We start from the raw sequence: 20,277 nt of genomic DNA, 5'->3' as shown, positions 1-20,277 counted from the left end.
TTAGATCAACCTAAATAATTGCTTCTAATTTACTTAAAAACGTTAAGTTGATTTTTTTGAGTAAAACATCGTTTAGTAAGATATTTAATAAGTAAGTTGTTTAGTAAGATTTTAGAGTCCTATAGGTAAAATTGTATTAGTTACACATTTTTAAACCATTTTTGATTATAATTCATGTACGTCTCACTTTCCGCCCACACCGTACGTTTGCCCATATTTTTTCTGTTTATTTCAACTTAAGATAGCTTTAATATTCTTCTTTCGTTTCCAATTTGTAAAATTTAGTTTGATCAATTAGTTAAGTTAAGAAATTATAATAAATTAAAAAAACCAATAGAATATTTTATAAAAGGTATTTTGTAAGCACACATCATCAGTGCTTATCTAAAATGATTGGTCAACCAATCGAAAACTAGTTCTGTGATGCAGCCCTTTTAAGGGATTTTTAAATATATACCTTTTATAAAGGATTTTATTCGTTTTTTGTATTATATGGTATACAGCCTACAGGAAAGCTTTTTCCTTGTGGATTTTTATAATAAATTAATTCAAACCCGCGCAGCGTCGAACGCTTCTATAAAGTGCGCCAATGTTTGTGAGAAAGGTGACTTGAGCGTTCTAAATAAAAAAATTATAGAAGCTGTAGATTTAATATTAGACAAATCTTTGTATTCGGTTCTTTACGTAGAATTTTTAAGTCAGTTTTTTCTAAAATTTATAATGTTCGTCGGCATTTAAAAAAACAATTAATTTCGCAGTTCATTTGTTTAATAAAAAGTGAAGCACCCACTTTTGGAGGACCTACTACTTTTTGATATGTTGTTTATTTAACATTTCTTAATGAAATTATAAAAAGTTCTATCTTATTTGATTTTTTCCATAAGCAAAAACTCCATTGACTCCTCTATTATACGTTTTGCCTATTATATTATAAACTATTATTATAATGTAAGGAAATTAACGACTTTATATTCGGATTTCGGATTCTTTCATAATAAATATTCTTAAATTACATCTACCTTTTTATTTTATTACCTGAGTGAGTTGGTGAGGAAAATACCTGCCGGATTAATATGAACCTTTAAATTTGGTGAAGAAAATACCTGTCGGATTATATGTTTTTAATGGTTGGTGAGGAATTTACCTCCGCCCATTCCGTTGCTTTTATAGTGCTAAATGCCCTGGTCTATACAGGGTGATTGATTAGTAGGGTAAAGCTCAATAGCTCTGCTATAGTAATAGATAGCAATAAAAGTTAATAACAAAAATTTTAGCCACCTTTCAGCTTCACATTACAAAATTAGTTAGAATGTTACAGGGTGTTCGATAACACAGTGGAAGACCAAAATTTTGTTTTTTTTTTTATAAAACACCCTATATTTTATTTTAAATTCGAAATCCTGTTAACTTCTCCATCACAAAAATATAAAGGTTTGTTATGTTATACAGGGTATTTACAAAGTTATAACCAATTTTATTAAAATCATAACAAGTTCAACTCCCTGTATAAATAAAAATAAGCAAAACAACAACGGTTTATTAATGTCATATTTTTTAACGTATTGTTAAAATTTTCAAGAGTGGTCGATATTGCTAATTTTCTTAATATCAAATACAGGGTGAGTCAAAACGCAAGTACATTATTTTCTCAGTAATTTTAAAAGGAACACCTTGTATTTTATATCACTATTGAAAAGTACCATTACCGTACTTTAATTTTTAGATAAATTCCCTATGCGTAAATTTATTAGTTTTCGAGATAATTTCATTTTTCCATGGACCAGTAGCGTGGCCACCCAAATCACCAGAATTTAATAAACTTGACTAATTTTTTTGCGGTTACGTTAATAATAAAGTTTATAAAATACCTCCAACAACAAGGGATGAGATGAAAAATAGATTACAAAGTGTATTTCGATGTGTTAATTTACAAATGCTCCGTAGAGTAAGTAGCTCATTCAATGATCGTTTTTAGGCGTACATAAATATGTTAGGAGATAATTTTGAACACCTTATGTAATTAAATATTAAAAATATTTTATTAAAAGTAGCTTCTAATTTTTTCAAACATGTTTTTTTGCAAAATGTATTACTGATAAATTATGTTTAGTTCTTTATTTGTTACATTGTTACATTTACATAAAAAAGTAGTGTTTAATTGTCTTTACAAAATATTGTATTTTGTGTTTGTGTGTTTTTTTGTGAAATTTATTACTAATTTTCTTTGTTTATTTGTTGCATTTACATAAAAAGATAGTTTTTAATTGTTTCAAAAATGTTGCATATAGTGGTTGTGTTTTTGTTTGTAAAATGTATTACTAATAAATTATTTTTATTTCTTTATTTGCTACAGTGTTACATTGATTACCGGATTGATAATCGGTAATCTTCAATTGTCAATTCAGTCATGGCTTACTTAAAATTTAGATAAATTTAAACACCTAAAATAATTTGCTCTGAAAAATTAAAATATCTCGAAAACTAATAAATTTTGGCATAGGGAATGTTATATAAAAATTAAAGTACGTTAATGTTACTTTTCAATAATGATATAAAATACAGGGTGTTCATTTTAACATTACTGAGAAAATAATGTACTTGCGTTTTGACTCACCCTGTATTTGATATAAAGAAAATTAGCAATATCAATAATTCTTAAAAATTTTGACAATAAATAAAAAAATATGGCATTAATAAACCATTGCAGTTGTGCTCATTTTTATTTATACAGGGAGTTGAACTTGTTACGATTTTCATATAAGATTGGTTATTTGTAAATACCCTGTATAACATAACAAACCTTTATATTTTTATGATGGAGAAGTTAACAGGATTTCGAATATAAAATAAAATATAGGGTGTTCCATTTAAAAAAACATAAGTTAGGTCTGCCACTGTGTTATCGAACACCCTGTAACATTCTAACTAATTTTGTAACGTGAAGCTCAAAAGTGGCTAAAATTTTTGTTATTAACTTTTATTGCTATCTATTACTATATCGGAGCTACTGAGCTTTACCCTACTAATCAATCACCCTGTATATAGGGTGAGGCAAATAAACGGCCTATTAGAAACATCTCAAGAGCTAAAGGCAACAGAATCATGAAAATTGGATTGAAGGAGTTTTGAAGACTGATCTATTTAATGAAAATGTTTTCATCTATTTGCTACTTCCGGTTGTACTGGAAGTTGCTTATAACTTCGTTTTTTAAATGGGACACCCTGTATGTTTTTACATTTTTGGATTTTCCTCGATGTCTTCTTTCTTAAAATATGAGGTTTTGTAATGTTATATAGGGTAGTTTAAAAGATAATTACGTTTTTTGATTAATTTCGTAACAAATTTCACACCCCGTAGAATTATGGTAATTGGACATCAAAAACTCTATTTACGTTCAAATGATTTTTAATATAGTCTACTATTGTTAAGAACTGTTAGTAAGGCTAAATGTTGAATTTTAGTATAGTCTAAAGTCTAGATCAGGGGAGGCCAACCCGTCGATCACGGCCCCTAGGTCAGTCGATCGCGGGCAAGGAATAAATTATCGGCATGTCTTAAATATTACGAAAATTATTGGAGTGCTTGACGTGCGTGCAATCTTGCATCGAATTCTGGATTAAAAGTTGGTGCCACTTCGGTATGCGATCTACCGTCTAATATGTGGTCTACGGCAATTTAGCTGATTCGGCATGCGGTCTACGTACAAAAACAAATTAGAGAAACTATTACAAACATTACTATTTTATTATTACTAACAGCTTCACTGTTCAATTGGTAATTATACAAAGAGTCTACATTCTACCACATCCAATACTATTTTAATATTAAATATCATGCAACCGCAGTAAATATCGGTTTTTGCCTGAAAGGAGGAAGACCTAACCCTTCGGTCCAAACCCAACTTACGGGTATTAGAGTGAGAGAACCGCAGGGCAGGAGGTATTTGACCGCTGCGCGCAATCACAACCCACCCTTTTTATTATCACTAAACGGTCTTTTCAGCGTTTTAAATTAACACTCAAGGCCCATTTCGTTGATTCAAGTTTATATAGGCAACCCAAATTACACGCCGCTAATCCTCGGTTCGGGATTTAGACAGAATAACACGTGAAGTGTGAAGTAAAGCACAAGTATGACAAGTAAAGTAAAGTATAAATATAAATAATAAATAAAAAGTTTGTAATAGTTTCTCTAATTTGTTTTTGTACGTAGACCGCATGCCGAATCAGCTAAACTGCCGTAGATCGCATATCAGACGGTAGACCGCATACCAAACTAGAAACTCTGCCGTAGACCGCATACCGAAGTAGCACCTAAAAGTTTTATTGCTCACCAGTATAGTTAAAAAATTCCTAGTCAGTAGATCGCAAATAACTAGAAAGGCAAACAATAGATCGCGAGTCCAATTAAGTTGGCCACCCCTGGTCTAGGTTAATATGTATTTATTTCCGAAAAATTATTTGTGATTGAATATTTTCATAACCAACCTAATAAAATTTCACGTATTTTTTGTTGCAATTAATGTTTGGCTTGAATCACCAATAACTCACAATTTAAAGCAGTTAGGTAGAGGCAATGCTTAAGAAATAAAAATGTACCGTAAGGTATCATTTTATTACAATACTAAAATACAGGGTGTTCCATTTAAGAAAACTCAAAAATACTTAATCCGAGTTTCGACCAACCCTGTATACTAAAATTAAAAATTTAGCTATATCAACAATGCTTAACAATAGTAGACTATATTAAAAATCATTTGAACATAAATAGAGTTTTTGAGGTCAAACTACATACTACAATTATAGAGGGTGTGAATGTTGCTACGAAATTCAGAAAATAAACGTAATTACCTTTTAAACTACCCTGTATAACATTACAAAATCCATATTTTAAGAAAGAAAACATTGAGCAGAATCCAAAAATGTAAAAATATACAGGGTCTCCAATTAAAAAAAAAACGAAGTTATAAGCAACTTCCGGTATAACCAAAAGTAACAGATCGATAAAAATATTTTCATTATATAGATCACTCTTCAAAACCCCTTCATTCCAATTTTCATGATTCTGTTGCCTTTATTTCTAGAGATATTTCTAATATGCCGTTTTTCTGCCTCACCCTGTATACACAATATTTTATATGGTTCTGTATTTAGTTTGTTATTGAATGTTTTTGTCTAAACCTAATAATTATAATTATTATATTGACCCGCATCGGATTACCTGCTCCCAGGAAATTACCTTGGAAATCTCAATTAACTAAAAATTATAACAAGGCATAAAACATATATTCATTAGCCAACAATAAGGAACAGCCTGCTCTTTACCTGTATAACGATAAAAATATCAATAGATATTTAAAACACATTAAGATGTCTTTTGCGATACGAAGGATTACAATTACATTTCTAGTATTATTCTTTGCTCTTTATCTGTATAACGATAAAAATATCAATAGATATTTAAAACACATTAAGATGTCTTTTGCGATACGAAGGATTACAATTATTACCTTTCTAGTATTATTCTTCGTAGAAAAGAAATTTCAACAAATTTTTGGATATTTAATAATCATTAAGTAAAGTCTAACAATTTATTTAAAAAAATATGTAGGTAGGTATATAATTTTTGAGAGTTTTTTTTTTTTTTTTTTTCATATTTTTAGAGGTGGGTGGGAAATCTTCTTAAGATACCGGTCTTATGCCTGGTTATGTGGGATTCCCTTGCCGCCGCTGAGATGGCTGCACAGCCCACCACGTGTGGCACGCTGAACCGCAATCCCCGCCGGTGCAAGAACCTACCCACTAGAAACCCTCCGTCCTCTCAACCAAACATACTTGTGATCTGGGAATGCAGGCCGGGATCCGCTCTGGTGAGGGCATATCTGCGACACTGCATCCGCCTCACGTCTCATTTAAATATCTACAGTGTTACATTTATATACATACACAGCTCGACTTAAATACCACATATATACACATACATTCCCATATACACATATATATTTTTTTTATGGGCGTTGTTGCCTTCCTTCAGTCTCCTTGGATTGGAGCGTTTGTCTCACGAATGCATGGGTCCTTGCCCACGTACCTTCATCCTCACACATCCTCGCAATCATATCACTCACAGAGTCAAAACGAACACCATTCCTTCTCTCCAATTGTAATCTATCCACACTCCATCTTGCACATTCCAGCAACGTATGTGACACGGTGTCGACCAAACCACAGTAAGGGCAGTTTTCTGTAGCTGCTTTCTTGAACCTGAAGAGATACGAACGGCAACAACCGTGACCGGTGAGCACCTGCGTCAGGAAATAGTCCAAGCGCCGGTGCCCACATTCGAGCCACGTCTTCAGGTCCGGTATAAGTGATCTGGTCCACTGCGCCACATCCGCAATTGCCTCCCATTCAATTTGCCACATCCGTATGGATGTGGCTCTCTCCTCGCTTCTTGCACTCTCGGTCGGACCGTTGTCCCCAGTAATATAAAATAAACGGGCCCTCTCGGAAGCCAAGATGTGAGAGGGTACGCAGCCGGTGATGGCACACAATGCTGCCGCAGACACAGTCCTGTAGGCGCTTGCCACACGTAAGAGACTTGCTCTGTCCGTGCGCGTCAAGAGCCTCCGGTAGGACGATATTTCTACCGCCTCACTCCAGACTGGGGCCGCGTAAAGAAGAACAGACTGTACCACACCGTGTAAAGCCCTCCTCCTCTCAGATTTGGGCCCGCCAATGTTGGGCATTATCCACCCCAACGCGGCCGCTCTCTGCGTGGCAGTGCGCGTCACCACCCGCAGGTGCTCGCCCCAGCTCCCATTCGTGTGGAGAGTCACTCCCAGATACTTAACACACTTTTTCGGGATGATCTCTGCTCCGCCACACTCAAATATCACGTTCTCGCGTTTCCGTGGTCCCTTGAGAATCACTGCCTCGGTCTTCTCCCCAGCGAGTTTCAGACCGCGCTGATACATCCAATCTTCCGCGAGGTCACATGCTCTCTGTGCTTTGTACAGAAGTTCATCCGTATCCCGCGCCACCACCAGCAACGCAAGGTCATCCGCGAACGCGAAAGGAGTAATTTTTGAGAGTTGAAAGTTTTGAATTTTAATAATTGAATCGTTTTTACTTTTAAATCTGAATCGTAATCTGAGGAATCTGTTTTTTTTGGAAATGAGTTCAAACGCTTGAAAAAGTAAATATTCTTAGACCAGAGCATTAGTACTAAAAGCACCGGAATAAATCAAATTTTAAATAGAGCACCTAGAGACTTGCTACTTTTTGCATTGTGTTCAAGATGACGTCAGGAAAAAGTCTACTATAGAAAATTGGGTGGAAATGCATAATTTCATTTTAAAGTGCATAACATGCATCCAAAACTGCATAAACATGTCAAAATCAGTATATTAAGTTGTTCAGTTAGTTTTTGTGGTCACTGAACACGAATAAGCAATAACCTTCGAAGCACCTGGTAAGCACTGTTTTAGTCCATTGTTGATTTCAAATGTCTCCGAGTATTGTTATATAACTGTCACTTTATATCGTAACCCTTCCATGCACACCCACATCAAATTCAGGAGTTTTATTTTTGGAAAGATATGTTCTTGCATCGCTGTCCACAGTCAGGCACTGCATCCTCTATCAAATATCTGTTAAAAATCTAGGAATATCTGTTGAAGCTCACGATCAAACTCTCAGCATTTTTCCATTATCTGTTTCACTTTGAATATCTAGTAGGTTGTTTCGAAAAAACCAAAGTTTAAAAATGTCGACCGCTGCTGTTTATGGTAGGTATATTATGACTTTAACCCTCAATTTAAAATTTCAGCCCAAAATGTTAACCTTAACCCTTGTCCCAAGGCCTCATTTTTTTTTTTGTTTTTTTTTTTAAGATTTATATTATTTTTTATCTATGCCTTGTCTTGGGACAAGGGTTAGGGTTCACTCAAAAAAATTTAGTTCGTAATATTGATTAACAGTGATTATTGAATAGTATTGAACTTTTAGACATTGACGAATGCATTTGGTTATTGTCACAATGATTAAATAATAATTGTGAAAATAACTAGAGTGCATTTATCAATAACACTCAATTTATTCATCTAATAACTTAGTTTCGTATATTTAATAAATATTGTTAATTCTGGCAGCAACTCACTTTCTTGATTTCGTAGATGACAAGCAATTACCTTGGTTTATCGTAACAACGTACAGATTTCATTAAAACAAGATAAAAATGTTGTTAATATAGAGTAATATATGATTATTGTATAGATGTAAACTGATTGTTGTGACAACGAATGCATTGATCAATCTACTATTGTGTATAATAACCACAATCAATGCGTTCATGGTGACAATAAACGTAGTTGTTGAGACAATAAATGTTTTGCTTGACCATTTGAAATGTAACGTCTTTTTCTTATCGTGATACCCCTAGCTTCTTTGTGTTACCATTGTTTAAAAAATAATTCTTTGTTAAACAATGCTGTTACCTCTGCCGAATTGCCGAATAATAATTTCATTTCGTTTCCAAGTGTAGTCCGTAGTAGAAGGAAGTTTCCGTGTGTTTATCATCGTGAAATTTCGGTCGAATATCCTTTTTAAATTTTTTTCGAATCCTGAGAAAACTAATTAGTAGATATTTTTGAAAATTTAAACGCAGAATAAAATATTACAGTATTATCAAGGGTCTTCGAAGTCCCTGAGAACTTCTATAATTAATGATTATTTTAATAAGTCACAGGGGCCAAAAAGAGAAAATTTAGTATGGCTTTTAATTTCAAATATACCATTCAAAAGGCATTTTTGTTTATTCTAAGGGACTTTCACCCCTGGGTAATAATGTAATCTTTTATTCTGCTTTTAAATTGTTCAAAAATACATATTAATTTTCTTAGGATTCCAAAAAGAATGAATGCGTTTAAAAAGAATTCGATCGAAATTTTGCACCTGTGTTCTCAAAAAGGATTAAAGTGATATACATTTTTGGAATCACTATTGCAAACGCTTTTAAATGAGCTGTCACATGATGTACTTTCCCATTTAAAAAAATCAAAGTTATGCCTGTCACCTGAAGAGGGATCGTGTAAAGTTCGAAACATTGATGTTATAATATACTTTGATTATTTTAAAAATCGACTTATCCGAGCGTTTTGCTTATGTGCTAAAAATAAATAAGTTAATAGGGGGGGGGGAGTAACACTTATTCCAGCGCACTGTATAAGTGAAATCATAATATGATTTCTCATATTATGAGGAAATCACACAGTTTAAAGTCCATTAGGTTTAGGACAAAAAAAGGGGATTTAAAAAAATTATTATTAATCAATATCATACATTGGGCTAATGCATTCAGTAATTATTAATATAAAATACGTTCATAGTAGGAATGAACGAAACTGATTGTAAGAATGAATAGAATTGCTTGTAAGAATATCCGTATTTATTCTGGGAATGAACGGAATTAATTGTAAGAATAAACGGAAATAATTGTAGAAATAAACGAAATACGTTAGGAGAAATAACACTGTTATTGACACAACGAATAGTCTTCGTCGGTCAATTAACGCCGTTGTTGTTTTAATGAATAGTGTTCGTTGACTCAATGAACAGAGTTCGTAATATCAATAAAGTGATATTATGGTATACATCGCCTCTTTGCTTCAATAAGGTGTTAAGTTAAAAAGTACAATTTTACAGGAGCCTCCTTTTTAACTTACAAAAAATTATTGTCTCCAAAGCAATGCATTTTTATAGTCCATCTAATATTAACTATAAATGTTAACTACTTACGTCTCTGAAAATGTTCGATAGGCCTGATGATGTAATAAATTTAGCGAAAAATTTGCATATTTATAAAAAATGTGATAATATGTCACACTTTTCCTGCAAAAATGTAATAAGATGAATGTTACAAACTGACTTGTCACGTTGTTGATGATATTATTTTTGTTATGTTACTGGGTTATACAATAAACAAACGTTGTCGAAGTAAAAGATTTTAAATTTGGGAATATGTTCTTTATTGAAAAAGTGTAACTATAACAAACAATATTAGAATTACAAGGCGAAATTAAACTGGAATAATTCTTAAATTAAAACTATTTCTTAGTTATTTAATAATGCGTAAAAACTTAAATTCTAAACGAACTAATTTCATTAATTTACGAAAATGTAACACTTAAAATGTTGTCTTTGTCAAAACAAGCAAAAATACGTGACTTCTAAAACTACAACGATTCATAAAATGGCCTGTGATATATTGGAATTAGGATTTTATTAACCAAATCCAGGAGATCCGCTTTTTTATTATCGGGCATACCTGGTTTTGCGCTGTATGCATCTCTCAATTCCAAATTCTTGCTCTTTTTCTTTTTATTAATAACTATTGCTTTCTTAAATTGTTTGTCAGGTTATGAATTTTTAAAAAATATAGCATCGGTTCGCTTTTTTTAAGTTGATTCACCTTTAAACCTGCTACTTTTACTGTCTCATTATGTTCATCTTTCAGTAAAGAAAAGTTAATTAGAGCCGTTACATAGGGCTGCATCTTAATTGACGTTTAATTTCTCTCTCAATTTGAGAATGAGCAGGATCTCTCTCGTTTTGGGTGTGCCCTTTTATCAAATATTTATGCGTTACTGAGTTAAGATTTTCAATTGTTTTTACTGTGTATAGATACATACAGGTCATAAATTTATTTGTTTGCTGGCCTACACAATTATCAGAATAGTCCACAGAATTAACACAACGTCCAAATTGTTGACTGTTTCTGAAACTTTCTTAAGGTATTTGTAAACACATGTACCGATTTCATTCACAACTCTATGGGCGTTTGACTCATCCCAAACATAGCTTTCAACACAGTTATTCTGAATGTTGTATGGTTGAATTAAAAATATTCAATGTCGATTTATAGTAGCAGACTGAGATCTCCCTTTTGGGGCATTGAAACACTGCTTTCAAGTCATACACTGCGACCAGAATTGTATTGTCTTTTTTATCATTTTCTTTCTCTATATGTGAGAGAACTTCATGACATCCGCAATTATCTTTCATTGCTGAAATGCTGCTGGCTCTATTTGTCTTCTTTAAGGCCGTCTCAATAGGCCGGTTATTAATTGCTAAAGTATTTTTAAAAAATAGTTTACACACTTTAGTCTTTACATCAGCAACAATTAAAAAGCAAGCGTTATTATTGTCACGAGAAGGTGCAACGTTCCCATCGGCATCCATTTTAACGTAACGATATTTTGGGACGACTACTGCAACACTCTTTGCGATAAATGACCACTGTTTTCGATGTTTTCTAAATCCCAGTATTCTTTAAATAATTGCAAACGTCGCTCCTCTGTGATATTTGACCGACATTTGAAAGCACAACTTTTTCTGCAAGGTGGTTTCAATGTACATTCTGGAATGGATTTTTTTGCCTTTAGTGTTTAATGAGATTTTCCACAATTTATCAGTTTCTTTACTACATTTTTTTGCCAATTATCTTCTTGTCTTCGTCTTTTCTTTTCTATTTTATTTTGACTACAATCTGGATTTGTTAACTTCTGTTGAGGGGCGCTTATATTTTCCTTATCAGACGGTTTACTTTGTATTGGTATAAGGTTATTAAGTATCATTTCATGATCTTCCCTAGGTAGCTGATTCACATTTTCACATAAAAAATTGTCTTGATTTCTTGTGCTAATAGGTAAATCTTATTCGTCAGAACATGAAGCATTTCTTCTATTACGATGTCTTAGTTCTGCATCTTCATAGTCTGGGTCTTTTACGGAGTCGTCGCTATCTGTAAAGAAAGATATGGTTAGAATATTACCAGAATTAGGTAAAAAAAAATGAAATGCTTTTGATTACATTGAATAGAATATTACTGAAATTAGTTAAAAAAAATGAAATGCTTTTGATTACATTGAAATGAACATTAATTGAATACATAAAATTACCTTCACTGAAAGAGCTTGATGAGCTGGTTGACGAGTCAATAGACGAACTACAGCTAGTCGAATCACAACGACTACGATTAGGAAATGTTAAGTCAACTTTTCCTTCTGTTAACAATGAGTCCTCTGTGTTTGAAGTTCCATTCTGTATGTTTTATGTTGTGCCATTATCTAAAAAACGGTACGTCAAATTTAATAATATTATATAATAGAAGATAAGAATAAAACAAGAAAATAATAGTAATAACAGCCATATACGTAAACCTGTTAGGCATACCCTACCTAACACAGATATTTAAATTTTACACAAGTTATCGGTCAATCGTAGCCAGAATCGGCGATGAATGACAACAAAACCTATCGTCTAATGGGTGCCTAAATACTTCGTAGATAACTAAAACTTACATACCTGTCCTAGTCATTAGAACGGGAATGTTCGATTTCTCGGTTGCCATTGCAAGTTCAAGGATCCTCTTAGATCACGATTCCATCTGAAAAAATAAGTACATACTAGTTATTTATTTTAGTATGAACAATGTAATATTCAAAAATATTCTCCACAAAAATATTGTTTTTTTCTGGAAGAACGAAACATCAGAATGTAACTTGAACTTGTTTTTTGTACTGGGAAAACTTTTATCATATACAACGTGGTATCCTTAGATAACACAAAGCAAAGTTTATATATTTTCAGCAACAGTGTGACACGAAGGTATATACCAATTCACACTCCATGGACATTTTTCAACAACACTGTTTTAAAATAAACATATCACACTATAGAATCAAAAAATATTATTGAATGAATACATACCTTTGCAATCACAATGTAATATGGTCGTGATATCACTTTTTTGTCGAAAAACTAGGCTTTGCTTGCGGAATGACAACTGTCTTGTCTCGTTTTTGAAGCAAAGCACTCGGAAGAAAGAGATAACGTGATATCGCAATGTAGCACCGTTCCGCTGTTCCTTTTCCTCATACATTTGCTATTACTCACTGAATAGATACCGCGTTTTTGGAGAAAATAAAGTTTGACACGGCGGTTTTAATTATCAAATAAAAAAAATATTGAGTTTTTGGACTTGTCACGTTATTGAAGCAAAGAGGCGACATGATGAATGTTCATCCATTTAATAAACGTAATACATTGGCTCAACTAACGAAAATAATGAATTGATTAACATCGCTTTGTTGTTCCAATAAAACCAAGAATTGGACAAATTTTAAGTATTGCGTTTGTTGTCTGAATTAACATTTTTATTGATATTACGTACCTTTTTCGTTGAGTGTTGACATTTTGGGCTAAAATTTGAAATTTATAGGCTACCCATTACCAGAAAACAGCCAGGGAGATCGACATTTTTAAACTTTCGTTTTTTCGGAACACCCTAAATGTAGTCAATAGTAAAGAGGCCCGGTCTATATCCTCATTGATAACCGCCAACGATTTCTTCTGTGTATATTGTGGTTTCTATTTAGCAGGATGTTTGCAAGGATTTTGTATGTATTATAACGGTACTATTTAGTATCGTTCTTCCCCATTAGTTAATACGTTGCTTTTTGTTTCCTTTTTTGGGGATTGGTAACCACAACCACCCCTTTCAATTCATCTGGCATTATTTTTTCTCGTCAAATGCCTTCAATTAGCTTTTATATAGTTTATATAGATCTGTTTAACGTTTCTCCTCTGAGTTTTCAGCACTCTGCTGCGTATATCACCTCTGTCTAGTGTCTTATTACTTTTAAAGGTTTTCAAATTGCTATCTTAATTCTTCTTCGTATATCGGGTATTGGTCTTCTATTTTAGCTGTATACACTTCGATGTTTGATGTATTTATGCTAGATTTGTCGTTTAACAGTTGATAGGAGTATTCCTTCTAGGTTTTTAGAACATCCTTGTAATTAGTAATAAGTTGTTACTGTAGTTTTGAAGGAAGTTTCTTGTTCTTGTTTGGTACCCGGCCTTGATCTCTGAAATTCCTTTAAAGAATTGTCTTACTTGGTTTTCCTCCGATTTTCTTATATATCTCTGATTACCTATTGCCTAAACTGCGTGCTACATTAAAAGTGCAAATTTTATGTAGCTACGTAGTGCTGACACACCAGTAAAGATCCACGGTTCCTACTGTCGTCCGAAGGATCTGTCGCACTGCAGCTTTTCAGCTTATTGTGCTTTGAATATTGACTTAATATATGCAATAGTATAATGGACTCGCATTGGCGACCCTTTCACCATTTTATGTTTCGATTGGTGGAATTATTAGGCTGCAAAAGTAGAAAGGAACTGGCACAAAAAATCATATGTCCCTTTAGATCCAATCACCGCTGCCAATCCACGAAAATACTTGGTCCCATACATCACATGAGTGACAAGATGCAGCTCGATGCATGTAAAGATCCACGATTACTACTGTTTATGTAATACTGTATATGCCTATATGGGTCTTAAAAACAACTTTTATGTTTTGATTGGTGGTATGATTAGGCTGCAAAAGTAGAATTAAACTGGCACAAAAAATCATATTTCCCTTTAGATCCAATCACCGCTGCCAACCCACGAAATTACATATCGTCCCACACATCACACGAGTGACAACGAGCAGCTCGATGCATGGTGGCTATCTCATAACGATAGCTGGGTCGCAGTATTGCAATATTGAAGTAGTAAAACAGCTCACATACCTGGGCGTACAGATAACTGAGGACAGCAGCGAGGAGGAGGAAATAAGTACAACATATAACGTAGAAACATGGATCATGACAAAAACAACAATTAACCTTATTAATACTTTTGAAAGAAAGATAACAACGAGGATTTGAGACAATGGTATATGGAGAACAAGGTTCAACCACGAGTTATACCAAAATTACAAAGAACCCTCTGTAGCCATGTAGCCAATTATGCAAAAATATAAAGATTGCGCTGGTTTGGTCACCTCATAAGAATGGACAATGACAGAACACCTAGTAGAAATCTTAGCGGAACTATGGTGGGACGTCGGCCTGTAGGTAGAACAAGGAAGAAGTGAATAGATGAAGTTAGAACCGATGCTGAAGAGACATTGAGTGTGGACAACTGGAGGAGAGCAGTCAGGGACAGAGATAGAGGTCTCGTAATTTAGAAAGGCACTAATTTGCATATTATGGCGCATCTAAAAATGGTCTCAGAAATTTGCTACTGCGTATTGAAATTATTTAATGCTAAGGCGTGGATTAGGAAGAAACTTCAAATTTTGACTTAATCTTCTTCACGTGTGTAACCCGTACAAAGGTTATTGGCTAGCTCAGCCTGGCGTAGGTCCTGTGCTGTGCAACAATAAATCACTTTTCCAAGGATCTAAGGGAGTTCAAAAGTTTTACATATTCATTTATTGACCCTAATAAATCAATCAGATACACATTATTGCTATTTAAAATACCGAAGAAAGGAAATTGAAGATTATAAACAAAAGAAAATTGTCAAGGAAACTAATTTGTTCAGTAGCACATCGCTAACACCTGACTGCAAGAGGGCTACTTATCTTTTGCGTCCATCGAGGGATCTTCGTTGCCGTCCTCAGGTTTTGGAGGGACTTCGGCTCCACGTAGCCTCTGTTGACTGGAGGTGGAGGTGTTCGGATGCAGACCCTTATTGTGGTTGCATGGGCACAGGTGCAGAACGACGGCTAGATGGCATTTGATTCATACAGCATTGGAATAGGTTCTCCCCAGCGACCCAAATAAGTTGTGAAAAACTTCTTGTTGTAGATAATATTATTTCATGGGTTTTGCTTGCTTCAAGTTTTATTCGAAAGAGAACAAATTATATTATGAAGGCACTCACTTTTAAGTCGTTAACATATTGGAGAAAAACTAGTACTGACGAATATTTGATGCTCGCTAATTACAATAAATAGTTCGGGTTTCAGAAAATTATTATTTGAAGTAGGTTAAGGGGCAGGAGCTAGAACAATTGAAGTGCTGAACTTAATTTTTGAATAGCGAATGGGAACTTAATTTGAATGGAAAGACTACAGAATAAAATGTTAACTAAAACGAAAAGTCTTGGAACGAAAATTAACTCAAATATCAAAGAAACAAAATAAAGAGAAAATCTATATATGAGAAGTAAAACACAAAGGAAGACAATAGGATAAATTATAGAAAGGAGATGGAACATTGTAACTTTACACGTGCCATCTCCGCGACGGTGGTTGGCTATCATCATGGCTATTCTAATATTAGATGCTGCTGCTCTGAATAGTTCGGTTGATGTGCATCCGTACCATTCCCTCAAGTTACGCAACCATAAGATTCTTCTCCTTCCTACACTTCTCTTGCCCTGGATTTTCCCCTGTATAATCAATTGAAGTATGTTGTATCTTTCATTACGCATAACATGCCCCAAGTATTGCAGCTTTCTTGCTTTATGGTTTTCAATATTTCCAGTCTTTTGTTGACTCTTCTCATGACTTCGTTGTTTGTTATATGCTCGGTCCATGATATCTTCAGGATTCTTCTATACACCCACAGTTCAAATGCTTCCAACTTTTTAGTAGTCGACGCGTTAAGTGTCCATGCTTCTATCCTGTAAAGCAGGGTCGAGAAAATATAATACCTTGCCAACCTAACTCTCAAGTCTAATTTCAGTTTTCTTGCACAAAGTACCTTTCTCATTTTATTGAAGTTTGTTCTTGCTTTCTTTATTCGAACTTTGATTTTTTTGGAGTACTCGTTTGTGTGATTAATTATTGTGCCAAGATAGTTGTAGTTTTCAACTTGTTCTAAAGTTTTACCTTTAATTGTCAGGCTTTCATCTTTTTTTGGGTTTTTGATATGCTCACAAAATTTAGTTTTCTTGATGTTTATTGATAATCCATATTCTTCTCCATACTCAACTATCTTGTTCATTAGCTTTTTGAGGTCTTTAAGGTTGTCTGCTATTATGATAGTATCGTCCTCAGATCTAATCTTGTTAATTGGCGTTCCATTTACCTCTATTCCTGCTGCTTCTCCCTCAAGAGCTCTTTTCATAATTTCTTCAGAGTATGCATTGAATAGTAGTGGTGAAAATACACACCCCTGTCGTACTCCTCTTTTAATTTCGAACTCTTCTGATGTGTGTTCATTAATGCGTATGTGTGCTTGCTGTTTATAATCTAGATTTGTTATAATTCGAAGGTCATTGTGTTGTAATTGTTTTGCTTTGAGGACGTCCATTAGCTGTTTGTGGCGGACTTTATCGAAAGCCTTGTTGTAATCTATGAAACAGACGTACATATCCTGGTTCACATCCAAACATCTCTGGATTAGCACGTTGAATGCAAAAAGTGCTTCACGGGTACCTACGCCTCTACGGAATCAAAATTGGGTTTCTTCAATATCCATATCAAAAGTGTTTGGTATATGCGTTTATGAATGATCTTTAAAAACATTTTAAGTGTGTGAGCCATCAGGCTTATGGTGCGAGGGTCGGTGCATTCTTTAGCATTTTTCTTTTTTGGGAGACAAATAAATGTTGAGGTCAACCATTCATTGGGTATGTCACCGTACTGATAAATTTCATTAAAGAGCTTCAAGAGGACATCTACGTACCCATTTTCTATTATTTTAAGGATATCAATTGGCAGTTGATCTGGCCCCGGGCTTTTTCCGTTGCTGGTGTTCTTTAGTGCATACAATATTTATTCTTCCTTTGTAATTTCTACACTTGTTTCTCTGTTTTCGAAAGATATGTCTTGTAGGTTTCCTCTTTCGTCGTCGAAAGGCTCTTCCATATATTCTGTCCATCGTTTTAGCTTTTCGCCAGTCGTTATAATAGTATTTCCATTTTTGTTTAAAAGAGTTGTGTTGTGGTTTCTTTTTTGCAGCTCTGCCATTTTTTTAACCTTTTTATGCAGGCTGAATAGATCGTATTTGTTCTTGAGGTCTTCTATCTCTTTACATTTTTCCTCATAGTAAGTTTGTTTTGTCTCTCTTATCTTTTTTCTGATTTCATTGTTAATTATTTTTTAATTGTGACTGTCTTTGTTCTTGGCTTGTCTTCGTTGGTCCATCATGCCGAGTATCTCGTCGATCATCCAGTTGTCTCTCTTTCTTATCGGTTCTTTTAATACATATCTCTTTGCATGGAACAATGATGCGGTTTTTTAGTGTTTCCCATTGTTAGTTTCTCTCGTAGGCGTTAGTAATATATAATTTATCAAAGTTTTCGTATATTTTTTGTTGAAGTTTGTTTTTTATATCAACTTCTTTCAGTTCTCTAACATCTATATTTGGAGTTCTTTGGGGTTTTCTAATACGTTTAAGCTTAAGCGTGACATTAGCGATTAGTGGGTTATGGTCTGATGTGGCATCTGCTCCTGGATATGTTTTAACTGATTTGATTGTGTTACGATATCTCTCTTTAATCAGTATATAATCGATTTGGTTTCTTACCACCTTCTTCTGTTTATCTGCTAATGAGCGCCATGTATATAACCGTCTCAAAGGTAATTTAAAGAACGTGTTTGTGATTATTGTTCTTGACTTGTTGACCTCTGTATCGACAATAATTGCTACTCCGCGTCTACTTGACTTAATGCAGTGCATTAATATGCAAATTAGTGCTTTCCCAAATGACGAGACTTGTACTTGAAGGCCGATGATAGGGGATGCCAGGACCCGACTTGAGCTGTAGTGCCCTAGGAGAGAAAGTTAATACTTCCTTTTAAAGAAAGTTTCCTGTTTTATTTGGTACCCGGCCTTGATCTCTGAAATTTCTTTAAATAATTTTCTTACTTGGTTGTTCTTCGGATTTTCTTATATACCTATATCTGATTATTGCGTAAACTGCGTGCTACATTATTAATGCAAATTTTATATAGCTACGTAATGGTGACACATGAGTTGACATGAGTAAAGGTCCACGGTTCTTATTGTATATACCTATATTGATCTTAAAAACAACTTTTATATTTCGGTTGGTGGAATGATTAGGCTGCAAAAGTAGAATGGAACTGGCTCAAAAAAAAATCATATGTCCCTTTAGATCCAATCACCGCTGCCAATCCACGAAACTACATGGTCCCATACATCACATGAGTGACAACGAGCAGCTCGATGCATGGTGGCTATCTCATATAATAACGATAGCTGGGTCGCAAATGTGCGTTCACCTTGAATTCACGAGAATTTTGAGACAAATCCATAAAGATGGGATGTATTTATCTTTTTCGTCTGAACCAGAGACAGCTGGATTGGCGAAACGGGAGCACAAAGGCGTGCTTTGGATTCGTGAGACGGTTCAAATTGCCGAAAATTTAAAAAATACTTTAAGTACCAGCATAAAGCGAACCATTAAAATATCAAAAGTGTTTTAAATCAAAGAATTTTTGTTATACTTCAAAGTTTAATTAATCGATAAAAAACCGACTTCCATGTGAAATATACTTTTAAGATGACTTCAAAAAAATAGATTTACCATCCTATTATACATACAGGCTAAAAGCTACTAAAAACAAGTAGGTAGGTACATTTATGGGTGAAATATGATGGAATATACAGGGTAAAATAGAGGAGTAGGTAATCCACCTCACAAAAAATAGAAAAGATTAAAAGGCGTTTAAGGCAACTGACTTAAACAGCGGCAGAAACCAAAACCCATGGTTCACACAGGAAGTCAAAGATTTAGCAAAAGAGAAGAAAGTTGCATACGTAAGATATATTAACAATAGGACCCAAGAAGAGTATCAAAGATATAAATCAGAAAGAAATAGAACAACTAACAGAATCAAAGATCTAAAACAAATATATTGGGAAAAATTCTCAAATGACATGGAACATGATTTACGAGGAGGTCAAGGGAAGGTATGGAACATGTTGAGGAACAGGAAGAAGCCGGTTACCGAAGAATTACAAATTAACGCAATAAAACCAAAAGAATGGGTAACTCATTTCGAGAATCTATACAAAGACGATAACGACGATAATAATGAAGTACAAAGAAATGACCTACAAAACATTCACCAAGAAGAAACAGAAAATGGTAACATCACCCAAGAAGAAGTAAACGAAGCAATCAAAAAATAGAAAATCACCAGATCCGGATAATATACCAAATGAATTAATTAAATACGGAGGTACAAAAATAATAGAAGAGATAACAACATTCTTCAAAAAAATTGTAAACAACATGACAGTACCAGAGGAATGGAGAGAGAGTATAACAATACCCATCTACAAGAAAGGCGTAAAGACAGATCCTACGAACTACCGAGGAATTACACTGCTCAATTCTACATCAAAACTATTGACAAAAATTGTATCCCAAAAAATATATAAGAAAGCCGGTGTATCGGAA

The sequence above is a fragment of the Diabrotica virgifera genome, chromosome 1 (assembly GCF_917563875.1).
Source record: "Diabrotica virgifera virgifera chromosome 1, PGI_DIABVI_V3a".
NCBI classification, from domain to species: Eukaryota; Metazoa; Arthropoda; class Insecta; order Coleoptera; family Chrysomelidae; genus Diabrotica; species Diabrotica virgifera.
Note: the sequence above shows the minus strand (reverse complement) of the source record.